General features: G+C 40.4%; 1 protein-coding gene across 3 annotated transcripts in view; it reads left to right on the top strand.

Annotated features, from left to right (window-relative positions):
- The window catches only part of REPS2 (RALBP1 associated Eps domain containing 2), a 397176-nt gene that overhangs the window by 320907 nt on the left and 57745 nt on the right, over window positions 1-18524 (top strand). For 2 of the 3 annotated variants that reach the window (XR_006776249.2, XR_006776252.2), the window contains exon 20: window positions 12060-12186. The gene's annotated coding sequence lies outside the window, so the exon portion shown is untranslated. Of the gene's footprint in view, window positions 1-12059; window positions 12187-17294; window positions 17314-18524 lie in introns of those variants that run through there. The other variant, XR_006776253.2, reaches the window with a different exon arrangement.

The following is an 18524-nucleotide window of genomic DNA, read 5'->3' as shown; positions in this document are numbered from 1 at the left end:
TGGCTACAGCCACTCTGTTTCAGGGAAAGGAAAGAATGAGCCTTGGTTACTTAGTCACTGTACCTATCATTGTTACCAGTTGTGTCCCAATCATTGTTCACCTACTGTAGAGGACAAAGTCATTCCAAAAATAGCCTTGTACTTGACTTGTGAAGTCTTTGGAGATTTAGGGCTATTTGAAACAAAAATCTGTCTCCTCACTATATCATATTTCTTTATGGCTTTTTACATATATTTTCTCCATTATTGCAAAGTTCCACATGGAATTTGAGAATCTGGCAGTTGGTAATTTTTCTCAAGGAAAAGAAACATTAAGACATTTGTTCTTGGGAAAATAAATCCGTGTATGTGACATGTATACCAACACATATATACAACGGAGCAATCTATTCAGGATTTATTTTTATATAGAGGACTGCTGTTATGCAAATATACACAGACACATTCTATGCTTTAAAGACATTTTCTATATGGAGAACCAGGGATGGCAGGAAGGAGAGGGGACAGAAAGAAAGACAGGATTTCTCAGACGCACAGAACAAATCTACCTTCCCTCAGCTCTTTTAAATGTCTTTGGAATAGATGTTGTGTGATGATTTGAAAGCATATTCGATATTTTAACTCCATCTTTAGAAATAGAGCTCCAAATGCTAGCAAATGTCTGTTATGGCTTCTTGATGTCCACATTACTGGACTTCCACAGTAGCATAAGAGCCCCTTTGTTGAAGAAACTGAGTAAAATAGCAACAACATCTGAAGTCCCCTAGACCCCAAATCCACTTTTAAAACCATCCTAGAGTGATTTTCCTCCTGTCACTGGTGATGGCAGATCAGATTAACAGCGCTGGTATTTCTTGCAGTCTGCCACTCCATGCTCTGGAGTATGGGCGGCTTCCAAGGCCCAGGTATCAGGACAAAAAAGGAAGATCAGGAGTCAATTGGCCTCATACCTAAGCCTTGAACACAGAAGCAACTGCTGAAGCCTCCACATGCTTTCCCATCCCCCTCCAGTCCATAGACTCAAGTCTGATTTCACCATGTTCACCAGAGCCCCCTGGTTTAATTAGCATAATTGTGGCTGTGAGAGCACATGGCAAAGATTATGGTTTCCATGACCTCACTGATTCTGGAAAACACTGATATTTCAGAAAATATATGTATTCTTTCCTTCTGGGATTAAGAACAAATCTAATAACATATACAGGACACCTCCTCTGAGCCTTCTCTTACCACCCCCAACCCCCAAGTACTGATCTTTTTCCCATTACCACAACCAAATTCATGAATCCATTTGAATGAATTCAGGGTTTAAGAGGACAGACATGGGCTGCTTATCACCACTCGACCCAATAGATGTGATCCATTTCCCCTGCACCCCCCTTTTTGGAAATGACTGTGCAATGCCTAGCCTGTGAAGTATAGGACCTACCTTTCCCAACAACCCCAGTTGGACAAGTAGGTAACTTTTTTTCCCCATGTAATTCCCCTCTTGGTGAGCTGCTATAGTGGGAAGCAGCAAAAGGAGCTCCTTTTTACCAGACTCTGTTGGTTCCCTGTCCATATCTCTTGAACTCTGCCATTTCAGAGTGATCTCACTGACTTCCAAATGGAAGCATCTACATCTCTGTGCCTGATGGCCTTTTCTGGGACAGTGGGGCCAGTAAACTCCTATATGTGGCAGATTTATAGTGCCACAGAATTAACGCCCCTGAGAACAGCCTTCAACTAATGTCTCTTGGTTGTAGGGGTGTGAGTACCTCAGCTCCCTTTCCCCTCATATGGAATAAATCTTGAGACCTGTATTTTATACCATTCACCAGAGCTGCCTTATGGGATTAATTTCCAATTATCTATTGTGGGTAGATGGCTTGATAATGTACTCCTTACTGGATGCCTTCCCTTCTCTGAATCACTTTTCCACTCTCCTGTTCATGTTCCCAAAACCTCCCAAGTAAACTACTTGCACTGAACTTTTGGGGGAACCCATATTAAGATACCCTCTAAAAGTTATAGAATACCATTAAGGAAGCTTCCCTTAACCCATTCCCTGGAAGTGCAAGGAAGGTTAATGATTCTGATACCCTTTACGGGCTCCAACAGAGAAGGGGAAACTCTGACAAAGTTTCATATGAGGAAATGCATTAATTTTAGCTTTCTGTTGATCACTTATCCTTAAAACAAGTCAAGCAGTCCGTGTTAATTTTGGTAGTTTTTGAGTGCTTGCTCACCAGTTGGCCTTTTTTTTTTCTTTTAGAGAGAGAGAGCGCGAGCGGAGGTGGGGGTAGAGGGAGAGGAAGAGAGAGAGCCCCAAGCCAGCTCCGTGCTGGGCGGATGCAGGGCTCAGTCTCACATCACTGAGATCATGACCTGAGCTGAAATCAAGAGTTAGACACTTAACTGACTGAGCCACCCAGGCGCCCTAGTTGGCCTGTCTTCTTTACCCACTTTCATCTCTCCCAGTAGATAAAGTCAAAATTATTTCTGTGATGAAAATAGTCCATTGCCTTTATATATAAGAGGTCTGAGTTTCAAACCCAATTCTCCCATTTGTGGTATAACTGGACATGTTTTAAAATTCTTTAGTTCACTTCTCTCTAAATTCAGGGCAAAATGTCAGTTAGGTACTTCATTCAACAAATATTTTTGAGCACCTAGTACATACTGGTTTTGTATGAGCTCCCTTAGGTACAGTCATGAATAGTTAGAATTTCTTCCTTCATGATACTCACAGCATAGATGTTGTGGGTTCTGAAGTCAGAGAGCCGGGCATTGAATTCTACTTCCACTAGCTTCTGTGACGTCACGAAACTTCTGTTTTTCTTTGTCGAGTGGGACCAATTTCCTCACAGGGTTGGAGAATTAATATCTATGGTCGAGGTAAAGCATAAGGTACATTGTTGCCAGTATATAGAAAATGTTCAACTGGTAAGTAAGACATAAGAGGATTAAAATAGTTAATATGTACTGAGTGTTTACTGCATGCCAGTCACTGCTTAAACATTTTATTTTATTTATTTAAATATTTATTTGTTTTAGAGAGAGAGTGAGCAGGGGGTGGGAGGGGCCGAGGGAGAGAATCTCAAGCAGACTCCCCGCTGAGCATGGAGCCCCATGTTGGGGCTCATTGTGGAACTCATTGCAGGGCTAGACATGGGGCTTGGCAGGAGGCTCTATCCTACGACCCTGACCCTGAGATCATGACTGAAGCCCAAATCAAGAGTTGGTTGCTCAACTAACTGCGCCATCGAGGTGCCCCTGCTTAAACATTTTAAATGCATAAACTTATTTAGGTCACCCCAGAGCCCTTAATGATAGACACTATTCTTTGCTATTTTTATCATCCCCATTTTACAAATAGAGAAGTACAGAAAGACCAGGTAGCTTGTCTAGGGTTGCATAGCTAATATACAGCGCCAGGATTTGAACCTAGTTGGTCTGGATGCAGAACCCCACTTTTAACCTTCCACCATCACTTCTCAAGGTGTGGTTCTTGGAGTAGCTTGTTGGAGGTGCAGAACTCTGGGCACCTGGGTGGTTTGGCTTTGGTCATAATGTCGGTGTTTTGGGGTTGAGCCCCACATCGGCTCCCTGGTCATCAGGGAGTCTGCTTCTCCCTCTCCCTCGGCCCCTCCCCACCCTCCTGCTCACGCGCTCTCTCTCTCTCTCTCTTAAATAAATAAATAAATAATAAATAATCTTAAAAAAAAAGAAGTGCAGAATCCTGGTCCCCCCCCAGACCTACTGAATCACAATCTGCATTTTAACACAATGTCCAGGTGATTTATATGAATATTACAGTTGGAGAAAGACTGCTCTACCCTATGCCAATTGGACTTTGATGAGTTAAGGGCTTTAGTGGAGCTATGTCTAAGATGCTTTTAGAGCAAAAGTCCAGGAAGACCTGAACTGAGGATAATTAAGTAAAATATAATGTACCTTATGGCAAGTCATTGATATATAGGTGCTCAGTAAACACTAAAGCGCGCACACACACACACACACACACACACACACACACACACACACACTACCCACAAACATATCATTATGGTAACATGAGCATGTAGCAGTGACTTCTGAAGGCCTAGCTTTCTCCCCTACCACAACTGCCCCCACAGGTGCCACTAGCCCTCATTCTACATTGGTCATTGGCCATTAGGCATTATTGCTGACAGCCATGTTCTCTCTCACCTTGATGGTTCAGGAAGGAATTTGCAGAGGCATAATTGGCTTGTTTTGTTTTCTTCCCTTCTTTGTTGTCATGGTTACTCAGTTCATTTGCATCTTCAAGCTTCTTTCATATTAACCTGAAAACCACTCAGAGGGTCTCCCTCAAGGGGAGGGAAATTCTACTTGAAGGGTGAGGCAGAGTCCTAATTCCCAGGGATCAGGGTGATGGTATTAGATGAAGGCGCCTCCAAAGCAGAAACAAATTTTAAGATTCAGCCTGAAATCACAATTCATCTGGAGACTTCCTCTTCAGTTCTGCAGTTGGAGTTCTGTGTCTTGCATATGTGCATGTCTCAGTGGCAGACATTGTGTCCGAAAGCAGGAAAGAAGTCATTATCGCAATGACTCAGTGCAGAGACTATAGGGAGAAGGCACACTTCCCAAGGCAATCCTATTCTTCCAATGGAGAAAAAAGAAGTTTAATTCATTAAGCTTTTATCCCTGATGATGTCAGTCACAAAAGAAACTCAGGGTTCCTTGGCCATCCCTCACTTACTTACCCTAGTCCCTAGATGACTTTGCATTCCTATTTCAGTAATCTGCTATAACCAAACTACTCAAAAACTTAATGGCTTAAAACACCAACCATTTATTATTTCACATGATTCAGTGGGTTGAATGGGCTAAGCTGGATAGTTCTTCTGCTCATGATGTCAGCTGAGGAAGCAGTCATCTGGGGGCTTGGTTACACTAGAATATCCAACTTGGCTTGCTGATATGGCTGGCAGTTAATGCAGGCTTTTGGCAGACAACTCCAGGGGACAGTTGACCAGAGTTCCTTGGTTGCCTTCCATGTAGCCTGTCCGTATGGCTTGGACTTCTCACAGAATGGTAGCTGAGTCCCAGAAGGGAGTAAGTAGTCCAAGGGTCAAGGGACAGCACTGATATTCAGGGGGAGGAGAAATAGGCTCTCTACCTCTTGATGAGCATACAGGGAAGACAGGATTTGGGGGAATCCTTGGAGACAAGCTTACAGAACCCTCTTCCTGACCTTTTTGTCCACCTTTCCCCAACTCCTTAAACTTTTCTACTGCACCCTCTGGAATTCTTGTTTAGTCATCAACAAAATTCCTTCTATTATAAATCTCTTCTCTGAATGTTTCTTTTACCTTCTTGCTCTACACGAAACCTGACTTCCCTTGAGGACATAGCTTTTCCTGCCACCCTCTCAGATGGTGGCTCTGTTCTCTCCTGTGTTCTTCATATCCCAAACTGGAGGGTGGGATAGGTACCTTTCCTTGCTATTTATTTCTAGTTTCCCAAATCATGTTGTCTTGTTCCTCACTAATACCACCCCGTCCCCATCTTTGAATGTCAAGTCATCAGACTATACCACCCACCACTCTTCCTAGTTACAGTCATCTGCCATCCCTATGTCATTCTCTCTCTTCCCTCTAAAATTGTACTGTTGCTCTAATACTGCTCCTGTCCTGATTCTTGGGGATTTCCATATCATGTCAATAACCTTTCCAGTATTCTGCCTTTATGTACTTTGACTTTCCTTCTTCCAGTGGTTTTGTCTCTCCCCTCCTCAGCCACAAATTCTCATAGCCATATCCTGGAATTTTTTCAACTCCTTCATCTCCTTTATAATCTCTGTTCTCCCAAGGCACCAAGTCCAAGCAGGTGTTTTGATTCTATGAAAAGTAGAGCTGGGGCATTAAAAAATTACCCACAATATCCTTAATGCAGAATGGCTTTGGCCAGTTTATTTAAGAGTTGCTTAACAGAGATGAACAACACCCACAAATAGCATGCTCAACACTGGAATGAAGAAACCTCTAAATTCACTGGGACATAGTGTAGGGTACAATGTAATGGGACTCATGCTGCGTTTAGAAGCAAAAAGGCTGGCTTTGAGATCTAGCTTTTTTTCTTGGGTGTTGTGGTTCATTGGGCAATTCACTTAATTCCTGTAAGCATCAGTTTTCTTGTGTAAAACTACTATAAGACATTCAGTTGAGTCTACCTCACAGGATTGTTTTGAAGATTAAATAAAATATATATGTGATACTCATTTATAAATTGTAAAGGACCTTACAGTGATTTATTTATGTAAACTTGTGCCAGAATTTGGTCTGAAGGATGGTGTGATAACCAAAGTTTCAACAATACCCCCATTTTCAGAAGAAATAAAGGTATATTTGAAAGCTTTCTGAGGGAGAGTTTGTTGTTGTAAACTGGTTCTGAGAGATTTTGATACTTGTTCCTAATGTCCAGTACTGCCACTTCTGTTCATTTTGGGGAAGCTCATTTTATGACAACTACTCTTAGAGCTCTATTATATTTCTTTCAACAAACATTTATTAGGGGTTATTGTATGCCAGGCACTGTGCTAGGTTCTGGGGATAAACTAGATGGGCAAAATTTGACATGGTGCCTACCCTCCTGGAGCTTTTAGCTGGGGTAATCAACAATCTCACAACTGTGACAAAAGCTGAAAAGAAGGGCCTACATTAGGTAGATCTGTTCTAGTCAGAATGTTGAGAAGCTTTCTCTGAGGGGCTCAGATCTGATGGAAAGTAGGAATCAATTAGATGAAGAGGAGAGGAATATCAATTTCCTATGGTTGCTAAAACAAATCACCACAAACTTAATAGCTTAAAACAACACAAATCTATTATCTATGGTTTGGAGGTCAGAAGTTCTAAAATCAAACTTTTCAGCTAGACTGAATTCCTTCTGGAGGCTCTAGGGGAGAATCCATTTCCTTGCCTTTTCAGCTTCTAGAGGCTACCTCCATTACATTCGTTGGCCCTTGTTCCCTTCCTTCATCTTCAAAGCCAGCCAACATAGCATCTTCCAGTCTCTCTCCTCTGTGACCTCTACTGTCATCATCACATCTCCTTCTCTGGCTCTTCCACCTGCCTCTTTCCCTTATAAGGACACTTGTGATTACATTGAACTCACCCAGATAATCCAGGATGTTCTCCTTGTCTGAAGATATTTAGCTTAATCACACCTAAAAGTCCCTTTTGCCATGTAAGTAACATATTCATAGATTCTGGGGATATGACATGAACATATTTGGGGGGCTGATACGCTGTCTACCATAGGAGCATTCTAGGTGGGAGGAACAACATGTACAAAAGCCCTGGGATTGGACAGAGCATCTCAAATAGAAGGGACAGAAATCAAGTCAGTGTGGCTGGAGCCTAAAAGCTATAGAGAGGGTGTGATGTGAAGAGACTGGAGAGATAAGGACTAGACTATATACAACCTTTTAGGCCATGTCAAATAATTTTGCCTTAAGCCCTGAAGCCATGGGAAAACATTGATAGGCTTTAAGCAGGGAAGTTGCCATGCTCATATTTACACTGAAAAGATAATTCTGCTAGAGAGTATGGAGAATGGACTGGAAGGGCTAGTAATTGAGGTGAAAAATGATAATGGTTTGTACTAGACACAAATGGAGAGAAGTGGAAGGATGGGAGACATATACAGGAGGAAACTCAACAAGACTTGGTAATGCTTGGTCACAAGGCTTCAGTGAGAGGGAGGAGTGAAGGATGCTAAGAATAGCTAACTGATTTCAACTCTGCATCCTCTGGATGATGGTGGAGTAACTCGGCAAGATAGGGAATAGATCATGAACAAGAATTAGGTTTTTTGGGGACACTTATGAGTTTGGTTTGAAATTGCTTGGTTTGGGGTACCCTTGAGCCATCCACAAGCAGGTGTCATTGGTAGAGGTCTAGAGCTCAGAGGAAAGGTCTAGGCTGGAGAAGAAGTTTGTGGACCATCATCTTATAAATGTCTAAGGTATAGGTATGATGAGATTTTTTTAGGGAGAGTGGGAAGGGAAGATGTTCAAGGGCAAAATATTGAAGATCTCCAAAATCTAATAGCTTGGTAGAAGAAGACAAACCTACCCTAGAGATAGAGAGCCCATAAAAGTAGGAAAGTAGGAAGAAAAACAGCAGTGTTTTGGTTCATGAAGCCAAGAGAAGTGAAGATTTTAAGTAGGATCCACACCCAGCATGGAGCCCAATGTGGGGCTTGAACCCACGACCCTGAGATCAAGACCTGAGCTGAGATCAAGAGTTGGACACTTGACTGAGCTGCCCAGGTGCCCCCAAAAGTGAAGATTTTAAAAAGTAGTGAGTGGCCTACAGTGATTAAATCTTTTATGAAGTCAAGTTAGAGGAGAATGGAAAAATGTCAATTGGATTTAATATTATCTAGTAAATTCCTCAAAAGTGTAGGACTGCCTAAGCCTATATATATAGATATATTCAGTTCTTGAGATGAAGAAACTGAGTTACACTAGAAGAAAATAACTTAACCAAGGTGAAATCACAGAAACCTGAACTGGATGGGACCAGTTTCTGAAGTTGGAGTATTTGTAACACCAGGCTGAGCTCATGGCCCTTCTCTTTTCTTCCTCAAGGTCCAAAGGAGTTACAAGAAGTGCAGCACTCCATACACAGTTGCGCTAATAAATATTTGTTGATTGGTTACATGAGCAACCAGTACATTTCTTCCTGACATATATTCATCTTGTCTACAGGAATTAGCACTTCTTACCCATATATAGCCTCAAGGTCCTGATTCATAAGCAAACAAAACTGCTGTCCTATTCATTGAAGTGTGCTTTTTCTAAACTGCAGTCACTCTTATGTTCTCATATGCCTGAGAGATTATTTTCCTATTGTGTGCCCTTGGTCATTTCCTTCTTATTTGCAAAAATGTTTGGGAATAGTTCTTTGTGTAGATAAAAAGAAAAGTATTTTTTTAATGAAAGAAGGTTTTTTCACTTTGGGAAAGATGGCAGATAGAGCACCAGGAGTTTGAGCTCCCAGCCTGGCTTGGAAAATCATCATGAACTAGCTTCCTGCCAGTTGCCTTTTCTTTTTGAAAAATGGGCTCATGGCAAGAAACAACAATTGTTGGAGAGGATGTGGAGAAAGGGGATCCCTCCTACATTGTTGGTGGGAATGCAAGTTGGTACAGCCACTCTGGAAAACAGTGTGGAGGTCCCTTAAAAAGTTAAAAATTGAGCTACCCTATGATCCAGCCATTGCACTACTGGGTATTTACCCCAAAGATACAGACATAATGAAGAGAAGGGCCACATGCACCCCAATGTTCATAGCAGCATTGTCCACAATAGCTAAATCATGGAAGGAGCTGAGATGCCCTTCAACAGATGACTGGATTAAGAAGATGTGGTCCATATATACAATGGAATATTACTCAGTTATCAAAAAGAACGATTTCTCAACATTTGCTGCAACATGGACGGCACTGGAGGAGATAATGCTCAGTGAAATAAGTCAAGCAGAGAAAGACAATTAGTATATGATTGCTCTCATCTATGGAACATAAGAACTAGGGAGATCGGTAGGGGAAGAAAGGGATGAAGAAGGGGGGTAATCAGAAGGGGGAATGGAGCACGAGAGACTATGGACTCTGAGAAACAAACTGAGGGCTTCAGAGGGGAGGGGGGTGGGGGAATGGGATAGGCTGGTGATGGGTAGTAAGGAGGGCACATATTGCATGGTGCACTGGGTGTTATACGCAACTAATGAATCATCGAACTTTACATCAGAAACCAGGGATGTACTGTATGGTGACTAACATAATAAAAAAACATTAAAAAAAATGGGCTCATGGCAGTTGCTGCAACTGAATGCAACAAAGAGAAGTTATGAAAAGAAAATGAAGCTTTTTCTGTGTGTGTGTGTGTGTGTGTGTGTGTGTGTGTGAATAATTTGCTACTTTAAGAGTATAGCTGATCTACCAGCATTTTCACTCCTATGCTCCACAGAGCTGCATGAACATATGGACAAGTTGTGTACAAGAATGTTCATAGCAGCACTATTGCCAAGAGCCCCAAACTGACTTAAAAGCTCCCAATGCTCATTGTAGCAGTTAGCTTCTGCTGCATAACAAACAAATCCAAAACTTAGCAGTTAAAACAGGAACCTGCAGGACCTGATTCTGCAGGTCAGCAATTTGGACTGGGCCCATATATGACTGGTTTTTCTGATCTGAGTTAAGCAAAATTAGCAGAGTCTGGCACAAATCAGAGAACTGTCCAGCAGAATGTAAACTCTATACTGGTTGTTGTCACTACATTTTGGGTGGTATGCTATATAGCAATAGATAAGTGATACCCCAGCTACCCCAGTTCATTGTCTTAGAGGACATAGGCAAGTTTCTCAAGTTGCTGGAATAAAAGATGTAGCAATTATTTACCTCCAATTTTCCATTCTCCTTTGCTTAAAGGTAGACTCAGGTTCTTGAACGCAGAACAATGGTAGAAACTGCTGAAAATTTCCTTATCAAACTTATATATAGGCTACTCTAAAATCAAATTATTTTTTAGATGCAGTATCCTGCCAATTTATACAAACATGCTGCCATTGAGCTTTATAAAAACCTTTAAAACAGGATTTCTCCACCTCAGTACTATTGGCATTTTGGACTGTGCATTGAAGGATGTTGAACAGCATTTCTGGTCTCAGCTCACAGATGCCAGTGGCAACCATCCTCCCATTGTGACAACAGAATGTCTCCAGACACTGTCAAATGTCCCCTAGAGGCACAATTGCTTCTGAATGAAAACCACCATTTTATAAAAACTGTTCAGGAAACACCAGCTGGGATGCCACTATGAAAACAGAGGAGGGTGATGATGAATGGGTGACAGTGAAGCAAGTGAAAAGGTAGGGAGAAGAAGGATGGATGTTTATTTGGCCCCAACCGTACATGTTGCTAATGTCATTAAAGTGTCACAGCAACCTTGTGAAGAGGTAACCATCACCCTGTTGTGTAGACGAGGAGCGAGAGGCTTGGGAACATAAGTTAACATTGACTATTACGAGGTGGATCTAGTGATCCAGCCCAGGTCTGTCTGACTCCAATACCCATGCCCTTGCTGCCATGAATCCAGGGCTGCTTCTCACTTAGGCCAGAAAAAGTCAGAGATGTCCAGGAGCAATTGCCCAATGATGGCTGCTGGTCCCAAGGAGGGAATACAGGCTCTTCTCTAATGAGCTCAAAAGTCAGTACCCAAGGTCTGATGAGTGCCTGTGGGAAAGGTGAGACTCAAGCAGGGTTCCAAAGCAGGATTCCACTCATCATCACAGCTTCAGGTCACAGAATCTAATTGAGGCCCAGGTAGACATAGAGGACTGTTAGCAGTTTAGAATAGGAAAAGTGTGAACAATTGAAACCCACCAATAATGCCCATACCCCATTTAACTCTTCAGTTCTCTTTAGAAGATTGTTTGATCTTTTAAAAAAATGATTTAACTTATATTTTAACAGACAATGCATGCACATAGTACAAAGTTTAAAAGATGCAAAAAATAAACAATAAAGTTTCCTTCCTATCTTTATCCCCCAGATTCTTATTTCCCATCCCAGAAGGCAACCACTCTTATCATTTGTTTTGTATATACTTCCAGAAATACTCGATATATAGTCAAGCAAATATATTTATTTTTTCATAAATGACAGCATAATATACATGTTATTGAGCACCATAACACACACCCCTCTCTCTACAAATATATACGCAATATGCATAGACAAAGACATAGATGTCTGTATGTCTATCTCTCCATCTTGGAGAACCTTTCATATCGGTACATGAAGATCTGTCTCGTTCTTTTTAATGGTTGCCTAATATTCTACCTTAGGAAAATGGCATAATTTTGTAAACCGGTCTTCTAGTGATGGACATTTACATTGTTTCCACTCTCTTGCTATTACAAATAAAGCTACAATGAACAGCTCTATACATACTTTCCCTTCATGTGTAAGTATATCTGTTCACTGAGTTTAATTCATAACCTGTCATTTCCTCCTTTTGCCTGCAGTTTCGGTACTAAGATCAATATAACTTTGGAAACAAGAGAAGGAAATAGAGCATCTGAATAAATATCGAGTAAAAATTGATAATTCAAGCGTCAGAAGTAAAAACTGAAAGGCTCCTGATCACACATGGTAAGTTGAATATGATGTCACCTGGTTTCTAAGGCCCCAGATTCCTCATGTAGACACTGCTAAAGCAGGGTGGGACCTCAGATATTCTTTAGTGTGTCCCTTTCTCATGTTTTCACATTAAGGCCATTGGGACCCCGAGATGCTTATAAATAGCTCAGTTAGATTGAAATGTCGGTCTTCCAAGTTCCAGTCCTATGCTCTTTCAAATACACAAGCACAATGTCCTTTCCAACCCTAACATTTTGAAACGGAAAAAAATTACTATTTAAAACCCAAATTGATTGTCTCCACCTCTGCCTTCTAAAGTAGTGCCATAATTCACCACAGTGAACTAAATCTCTGCTTCCTTCATCAGAGGGACTGTGGAGTGAGAGAGGAGGCAGGGATGGATAGTTCAAAACCTCTGCCCATGGAGTGTTTGGCCCATTTTGTAACAAAATCTGGAATAACAATGTGCAGAAGTGGCTGCCTACCTGGGTAGAGGTGTAGAGCACTATAAAACCTTGCATCACATGGTGAGGGAGTGGGAGTGGTAAGCAAGGAGTTTTAGAAGACAAGTGGCATGGCTAAGGAACATGGAGGGGTAGCCTAAATATTTTATAAAGATAAAAATGTCTGATAGTCAATTTTGAGTTGTTTGGCTTTGTTGTGATATATACTCAATCCTTAAGTAAAGTCCGCTTTATACACAAATGTCTTCGGTGAATGGTTCTAGGTTTGTTTCTTTAACTCTACCAGGTCAGGGTACTGGGTTGACATGATTCTCTGGTGTGATTCTCTGGTCGTTTTCTCCCTCAAGTTCACATGAAGGCTGCCATAGCCCTATGCAAACTACTCCATAAAATACTGCAAAATTCAGGGTAGCAAGATGAGGAATGGAGAAAACCGATCTCCTTATAATGGGGAGAAGAATCTTTCCCAGGAGACTTGACCTCTCTTTGGCTGGAAGTGACTCTCATTTCTATCCTTAGCCACAAAGTGCATTGAGAAGTGAGTCCCCCATTCCCGCACTGAATGGCTTTAATTCGTTCTTGAAAGCCCTGCCACTAAAGTGGAACACTGTTAATTTTTTAAAATTCCATTAATTTTAGTGGGAAAATTTATAATATGTTCTGTGCCAATCCCAGATACCCAAATAATTTTCACAGACAAGAAAATATATCAAGTAAAGAATGAAAACAAGTTTGTATAGGAAATGAAGCACAATTTGAAAGTACATAAATACAATGTGTACACAAAATGTAATGTGGGAAGAATAGACTCAATAGGAACTGTGGCCGAGAGGGTGAGAGAGTCATGCTTTGAAAGGTGAATTTTTTTTGTCTACACCCCTTGTTCCACCAGCTTTCCAACTTTGGAAAGAGGGTTCATGGTTATTTTGTACTCTAACTGCATTTAAATATAAAGCTATAGCCTAGTTATTCCCTCTAGGACAAAATAAAAGATAAACAGGAGAATGTTTTGTAATGTGTAAAATTGCACATGCACAAAGACTACAGAGACGTAGATGATAGCTCCTCATCACTCTCACTTGGTGTCCATATGCAAAGCAGAACATTTGGGGCTCATTCAAGCATGATGCTCAATTCAAATTTGTTCCATATGATCTGCTCCAATGAGTAAATGTGTGTTGAGTAAAATTGGTGAGTGTGACTTAGCCTGAAACTGAAATGATGTCATATCGCTTCTCATAGCATATTTGTTTAGTATGTTTTGGGGGTGAAAAAGTCAATATATTGGGGGGAAAGGGAGTCATTGTTCAAAAAGTGCTATAACTTTTCAAGAGCCATTATGACAAAAAGTCATCAACTGTACAATTGTTATGTGAGTAAATTCTGTACCTGGAAAGGGGGAATGGAATTGTCTCAGTTGGTTTCTCATTTATCATAGTCACCCTTTAAGCCTGGGCACATTGCCAACCCAAACCAAATTAGAGTGAGTATCTTCTCACAGAAAAGGGGGGTGGTTATTGGACGGGCCACTAAGCGTGTCTGCCACAAGGTATCTGTTCCCTTCCATGTTGTTTGGAAAGTGTGTGTTATGCAAAGAGGTAACTGAGGTTGGTATGACTGATATATAATTTTAATTATAGAGTTAATATGTCATTGGTTCTTGAAAATACTTCACTGACAAAAAAAAATTACTTCACTGGCAAGTGACTGGTGTCCGGTTGCTGGTGCTGAGTCCTCAGTATCTCAGAGACAGGCAGTAACAGACACCCTCCACACTGCAGAGAATGGAGCATTTGGCACTTGCTTTGAAATATGAAGATCTGTCTGCAGCATTGTCCCTTTAGCTATCCAAAGTGGCATGCCCATTGTGCTTACCAGGTTTAGTAAAAGCTCCAGTGACCATCTCCTAATGGCATTCATCATGAGTATGAAGCATACTCCAAATCACTTTCCAGATGATCATATTTGGAACTTTCTTTTCCTTGGACTCGTTCACTTTGAAATTGAGTTGTTGACTCAGTGACCCTTTACTGAGCATCTATTGTGGGTTTCGTACTTTTCTTGGTCCTGTGGAAAATTCATAGACAAATCAGACATGACCCTTTCCTCTAAGAGCTTATAGTCTAGTAGAGGTGATAAGACATAAATAATAATGGTAAAAGGTATAAAGTAGTATCTATACCATAAAGTGGGACAGAAGATGTTTCTGTAGAAAAATTAGGAATATTTATCAGTATCCTTAATTTTTTTCATATCTGTGAACTAGTAATTCAAATATATTCAACCTAGGGATCCTTGGCCTCCTAGGAAATCCACACGTGAGCTTCAGGTAAATTTCCTAAAAGTGTATGCAAAAGTGTGGTTATATGTTTGCTTACATTATTCTCAGGAGAGGATCGTTAATTTTTTCTAATTCTGAAATAAAAGCATTGATGAATTCACTACAGTACTCCCACTTCTAGAAACCTATCTTAAGGAAATAGACATGTAGACAAAGATTTATTATTAAGGGTGTTTATTGTAGCATTATGTATTATAGTATAAAATTGGAAACAACCCAGATATTGAACAACTGAGAATTGTTAATTATAGTACATCTGCACAATGAAATTTATGTTCATGTTGAAATAAGACATCAAAAAATTAACAACATGAAAATATGCTCATGATAAAATGTTAAGTAAAAAAATAACTGTATCCATGGTATGCTCTCAATTATGTTTTTTTTTTAATCATCAGAAAGGCTAAGGGGATAACATGGGAAAATGTTAACAATGATTATCTCTCTGTGTTGTGGGAATGAGTGATGTTTTTCTTTAATCTTTTCCATATTTCTCAACTTTTCTACAACGAGCACAGATCACTTCACAAATGAGAAAAGAATTAAAGTTATATAAAAACTAGTACAGATGAAGTGTCATGGCAGTTCTGCAATGAGATCTCTTTTATTGGGGAAATCAGGGAGGTCTCTTAGAGGAGGTGGACTTCAAGTATAGCTTTGAATCATGACCACAGTCTTGACCTTCTGAAGAGCTAGGAGAGAGAGTTGAAGAATGTCAAGAGTTGAAGGAAGAGAGCTCCATGGAGAAGTTGAGACGTAGTGGTGACCTAATCACTCCCCTGAGAGGTGCTGGAGTAGGGAGGGCTGGCCCACATTCAGGCAGAAGGCCATTTTGGAGTGTGGGCTGACTCCCAGGGCCTCTCAGGGACCCCTGAGATGTGGCCTATACTGTCCAGAGAACCTTCCCATTCTGTGATAGAAAGTTCAATGTGGGGTTACACTGGATAAATTATGGAAGGCAAGGAGTAATCAAAAGTTTGGCAGGTGGACTTTTGGGGAGGGATTAGCCAGAAATTCCAAGAGCGGGATTGTAAGAGTCAGGGGAAAATGGCGAGAAAGCAAAAAATATATATTTCTTTGTGACTTAAATTGTTTTGAAGCCAGATGTCTTAGTGTGAAGCTGTACTGTTTAATCCCTTATATACCCGGAAGAAAACAAAAGCTAGTAACAGATTGATTAATGCCATATGGTGTAAAATTACACTGTATAATGTTTGTTAGTACAATTTACTATTCTACATTAGTTTAACAAGACAATAATTTTTAAGGAACTGCTTATGCATTTTGACTCATTAATTCATTTGGGGAGTAACACTTAAGAAATTAACTCAAAAAGGGAAACAATAGCTATTTGTATAAAGTAGCCACTTTTTATAACAGAGGAAAAATATTAGAAATTTACTTGCATAGGAGCTCAAGGGTGCTTAAATATATTAAAGAAATGTATCATTGCCACAAAAATCATCAGTTTATGGGTTTGATAGTTATATGGATACATCAATAAATTCAGGTTAGGAAAAAAGATCACAAAACTAGTATGTATAGATGGGTGACATTTTGTTAAAACATATTTGTACAATGTGGGGCCACAGTCTCAGAACCCTAGATACTATAAGGTTAAAAGGAGTTGGGGGTCTGTGCTGGATGGTTTAATTTTGACAAGATTCATCCCCATTTCTTTTTATGATCTCCCTTTTACTGAGGGGTTAGAAGCCTAGAAGCTACATCTCCTAGAAACTCTTGTCAGCCAGCTTCCAGGATAGAGTCCTCTGATGAGAGGCACCTTTGCAAGATTTGAAAAGCAGAAGAGAAGCTGAGGCCATTAAGACAGCAGCAGGAAGGTGTGTGGGCTTCCCAGACAGTAGGTGTGAGGTTTTTCAGCAGCTTGCAGGCATTCTCTTGTAAATTACCCAGTTCAGGGAGGCAGGCAGCTGAGACTATTAATGGCAGCTTTCTATAATTCCTGAAAGTTCCTCATTTCTTAAAAGCTAGGGGCAGCTTTTCCTGACCTTCATTCCCGAGCCCCTCCAATGGTTTTGTAAGCATCTAATTTTCTGAACTAAATCTTTTTGTTCTTGGAACACCTAGTTTCTGATTTTCAGACAAAACCCTGACTGCTACAGGGGCTATATAATTCCTTTGTTTGCTTTCCATGGTAAAGTTGATTCAACAGTTGAAATACATGTTCAACCATTAATTTATGTCCCTGTAGGTTAAACATAGTTTACATATATATACTATGTATAGTATTCCTACCTGGATGAATTATACAGTACCTCTCACACCCACATTACTATCATTTTTGTAATCTCCAGCATATGCTCCTTACACAAAATGACAGGAGTGGATCAATAGATGTCATGAAAGTAAGTAAGTAAAAAGAAAATCTTACCACTTGTAAATATTTATTGTTTAGCTTGAAATTATAATGATTGTGTGTGTATTTTATAGATTATATGGATCAGTTTACAAACTGATGTGAAAACTTTCTATTTCTATCAAATGAGTAAATCAAGATTGGGATTATTTATTTATTTGACTAGACATGATCAACAATGCTTTGACAAAAAAAAAAAGATGCCCAGACTCTGTACTAGCATGCATAGTTACCCAAAGAACATAGTTTGTATGTGCATATACATAATTTGTGTGTATATACACATATATCAAATATACATATGTGTGTGATTTTGTTCTTGTAGAGATATGGAAATGTAATTGAAACAATACCCTCTGGCAACTTTAAACACTTCACATCTTTTCCTTTGTTTCCTCAAAACCATTTCATTTTACCACAGGAAAAACATGAAACATGGAGTTCAACCAAACCTGTAACACTGCCCGCCAGATGCAAGAGAGTCCTTGCATGGGTTGCTATCTCAAATGGCAACAAGGGTATGGTAGATCATTTGCAAAAGTGGCCACAATAACTCCTGTCCTTTCTGCATGCACCCCCCCCCCCTTTATAATGTGACTGCAAAAATTCCCATCATGATATGGAACCTATTTCTCCATCCCTTGAATCTGGTTTCGGCCATGTGACTTGTTTTAACCAGTGGGCATGATGGAAACAGAGACTTAAGACAAGCTTCTGCACTGGGCTTGTCCTCTTTTGCTGCTCCTGGGAAACCTGAGAACCCTATTATGTGAATAAACTTCAGCTGGCCTGCTGAAGATGTGTAGCCCAATTATCCACATTGTCCCAACCAATAGCCAGCACTGACCATCAGACGTGTGAGTGAGGCCACCCTAGACTGACCAGACTCTAGTGAATCTTCCAGCTAACTGCAGTTGTATGCATAAGTCAGGTGAGACCACTGGAAGAACTGTCCAGCTGATCCCGGGCCAGATTGCTGACCCATGGAATCATAAGCTAACAAGTGATTATTGTTTTAAACTGTTAAATTTTGGAATGGTAAGAATTAGGCAGGTATAAAGTTGTGAGCCTGGGTTAGAACTGGAGCCCTCATTCCCTGCCTTCGCTCTACCAAGTAAAATAAAAACAAAAACAAAAAACCATGATGAAGGGGCGCCTGGGTGGCACA

Source organism: Ursus americanus, chromosome X, assembly GCF_024610735.1.
Source record: "Ursus americanus isolate L20-20 chromosome X, mUrsAme1.1.p, whole genome shotgun sequence".
Lineage (NCBI taxonomy): Eukaryota > Metazoa > Chordata > Mammalia > Carnivora > Ursidae > Ursus > Ursus americanus.
Note: the sequence above shows the minus strand (reverse complement) of the source record. Positions and strands in the feature narration are given on the sequence as shown.